At 36.3% G+C, this 3,811-nt stretch overlaps 1 long non-coding RNA gene across 1 annotated transcript; it reads left to right on the forward strand.

Moving 5' to 3' along the window:
* Positions 1–717: 717 nt before the first annotated feature.
* LOC308680912 lies at positions 718–2,300 on the forward strand. The gene is made up of 3 exons (XR_014028965.1): positions 718–780; positions 1,241–1,314; positions 1,405–2,300. It is a non-coding gene; the product is annotated as an uncharacterized lncRNA (long non-coding RNA).
* The last annotated feature ends 1,511 nt before the right edge of the window (positions 2,301–3,811 follow it).

A 3,811-nucleotide genomic window follows, 5' to 3' on the forward strand; every position in this document is an offset into this window, starting at 1 on the left:
ATAGGCCTATTTTATTAAGTCATTTAAACCTTAAACAACAACACTAAATAATAATAATATTATATGAAGAAGAAGAAGCAGGAGGAGAAAAGTATTATTCAGTCACGAAACTGCTGCTATCCCTCTGCTGTCGTCGCTTCAGTGATCCTCGCGCTGCTCGCGCGCAACAAAGCTCAGCTGATCGTCATCAGGAAAGTAACGGCTCCTCTCATCAAAGCTTCCGCCGTTTATTCGGCTCTCCATTACAAGGTTTGTAAACTCGCCAAATAAATATAAATACAGAGTCTACTCACTATATATTTAAACACACATATATATAAACTAAATTTATTATACATTACTACGTTTTTACAGTGTTTACCACTCGTTTATTGCACAGTATTAGGTATGAAGGTTTTAGCCGCGATGCTAACTACGTTGATCTAATGAACAAATGGAAATGATTGACTTATTGTCTTAGATTGATTTAGTCATTCAATTCAACATATTTTGTACAACTGTGTCTTCAAATTGCTGATATAGCCTAACTAATTTAGAAAATTCTCTGATTCTTGGCGTTTGTTATGAATAACAAAAACAGGTTATAGTTTGGTCTGTTTTTGTTTAGCCTAACTTTACTACAGGTGCCCTCATTCTCTCAAATACCATTTTAAAGCCATTTACTGGTCAATAAATATTATGTTGTAAATAATCAGCTTTGTTCTTTTGTTTCCCCAGAACAACCATTACATTTCTAAAATAATCTGAACATTTCAGTGGCAACATTGAATTAACGTTACAGTAAGTTACCTGCACCACATGCAAGTACTTTATTACTATGAACTTTCTCTGTGTGAAGTTGTATTGTTTGACTGTGTACTTGTGTTTTTTAATCAGTTACTCTCTGAAAATCTTTTCTCATGATCTCAAATCTCATTCATGTTACTCAGAAAAATAATATCACAGGTTTGATTCACAAAAAATGCTATAGACATTTTAACTCTGAATTATAACTTCAAGTTTAGTCTTTTTCGACAAAAAAATAAATAGGAAAAAGCAATTAGGCTTCAGAAGACTTGCAACACAACCCATAACACATGAGTTGTGAACTCATTGATTATTTTTAGGATCTTTTCTGGGACATTTTTTGAGCTTAACCATTTTTACATAAATTGTTGCATTGAATTGAACTAGACAAGTGTGCATAAGAATGGTTTCATGAATGATTTACACAATTGTTTTCTTCTTGTGTTTCATGCAGTGAAACTGAATGGTGACTGGGGTTGCATTATGCCTGAGATCTGCTTTTGGGTCCACAGACAGAAAGTCAAACAGGTTTGGAACGTCACAAGGCTGAGGAAATTATTTAAATTTCACAACTATCACTTTAATAACATTACTAACAGTAAATTTTGTATTTTGCAGGGATCTCGGTAAGCTGAAATACAAGTTTGACCAAGAATAAAAATCCTCCTGTAGACCTGAAAATCATCGAAGTGCCTGGACCATCCACCAGAAAAGAGGAAAAACACACGGAAAACGATGCTGTACCTTTTCACTTTTCTAACTCGTTAAGTACCTCACACCAACTTGGTCCCATAGTGACATTTTTGACCACAAACGAAATTGCTGATCGTGTGAATTCATATTGAAATGACTGAATTCACCAGTGAACATTCACAGAACAACAGATCATTTTACTGCACCTTAACTCTGTTTCCGGGTCGAAGCCTCTACTTCCTCTATCTTGTTTCATGAGAATACTCAACAACCATTTATGAACACTGTTGATTCAAGTCACACATTTAAGCTTTTCAAAAGCCATAGTGTACATTACAGTCTCCAGTCTAACGGCATCCCAGACTTAAACATTTAATGATTCAAAATAGCTGAATAACTAACCATCAGAGATTTCAGTATAGAGATAAAGGTTACAGCACAATTAGTGTATATTAGCACTGTTTGTTTGTTTTTGGCATCTGATAGAGCTTTTGGACTTGGAAACAGTGATGTCAGACTTACCATCGGACTGAAACACAAATGTTTTAAAGTTAAGTATGATGGACATTTTTAATTAGTTCAAATGTAATTTTTTTACATTGATTTATTTAGTGGAACATATGTGTTTCCATGCATTTTGTTGAGATGTCTTTTCTTGTTTATCTATTGTATATACATGGTTGATTATTCATGTTGCTTATGTATTATACTATTTTTTTGTGTAGTCATTGATATTAATCTAGTTAGCTTTTTTCCCCATGTGCATGGAAGTGTATGTATAAAAATGAATATCAAATATGTAATAAACAATTCTTATTTTGTATTTGGTTCAATTTGTTTATTATAATAGAAGTCAAAGGTAACCATAGTAACAACATGAAATTAAATATTTAAAAAAAATGAAATTTGGTTCCTGGAGGCACCCAAAGTGGTTCCACACAGTGCCTAATATAAGAGTTCCTCAGGAAACCTGTGTGGTTCCTCAGAGAACCGGCCCTTTTTAAAGGGTGCCTAGAGGATCTACAGACGGTTCCGCCGGTGTGGCGAAGTGAAGAACCCCAAAAGGTTCCTCCAGGCACCTTTTATTTTTACAGTGTAGATTTGAACCCAAATATCACTATAAGAAGCACACTGCGAGAAACTTTCCATTTCTATTAGCAAGCTTCTCGACTGTACACAGGAAATGCCACGGGAGATTTGCTGTTTCCATGCCGCCATTTTAAAAATATCTAAAGTATTAATGTAACATATAAATGTTAATTTTAAGATGCAGCTGGTGGAAGATCTGACCTTGAAAAACTGATAAAATATTTAGAGAAACACAGTATTTGAAGTGTACAATATTCCATAACGGTACATATCAACTACAGTGGAAAAAAATATTATTTGATCCCCTGATGATTTTGTAAGTTTTCCCACTTACAAAGTAATTAAGGGTCTATAATTTTTATGGTAGGTTTATTTTAACGGATAGAGACAGACTATCAACCAACAAATCCAGAAAAAACACATTATATAGGCTTAAGGTTATAAATTATTATTATTATTATAAATTGATTAGCATTTGATCGAGTGAAATAAGTATTTGATCCCCTGCCAACCAGCAAGATTTCTGCCTCCCACAGATTGGTTATGTGTGTGCCCATGTGAAAAACAGATTAGTCCTGTCACTTTAAGAAAGTACCCCTAATGTCAGCTCGTAATGTGTATAATAGACACCTGTCCACAGAGACTGTATCTTCTATTCCAACCTCTCCACCACCGTGGACAAGACCAAAGACCTGTTAAAGGACATCAGGGACAAGATTGTGGACCTGCACAAGGCTGGAATGGGATACAAGACCATGAGTAAGAAGCTTGGTGAGAAGGCAGTTCTTCTCAAGGCAGTTGGGACCACAGTCACCAAGCAAACCATTGGTAACACACTACACTGCAATGGATTGAAATCCTGCAGCACCCGCAAGGTCCCCCTGCTCATGAAGGCACATGTAAGCCTGTCTGAAGTTTGCCAATAAACATTTAATGATTCAGAGTAGACTTGGAAAGAAGTGCTGTGGTCAGATGAGACCAAAATTGAGCTCTTTGGCATCAACTGAACTTGCCATGTTTGGAGGAAGAGTAATGCTGACTATGACCCCAAGAACACCATCTCTACAGTCAAGCACGGAGGTGGAAACATTATGCTTTTATGCTTTGTTTCTCTGCCAAGGGTACAGGGCGACTTCGCCGTATTGAGGGGCTGATGGACGGGGCCATGTAACGTAAAATCTTGGACAAGAACCTCATTCCCTCAGCCAGAACACTGAAGATGGGTCGTGGATGGGTCTTCCAG

This window comes from Scardinius erythrophthalmus, assembly GCF_964197995.2.
Source record: "Scardinius erythrophthalmus genome assembly, chromosome: 20".
Classification (NCBI taxonomy): domain Eukaryota; kingdom Metazoa; phylum Chordata; class Actinopteri; order Cypriniformes; family Leuciscidae; genus Scardinius; species Scardinius erythrophthalmus.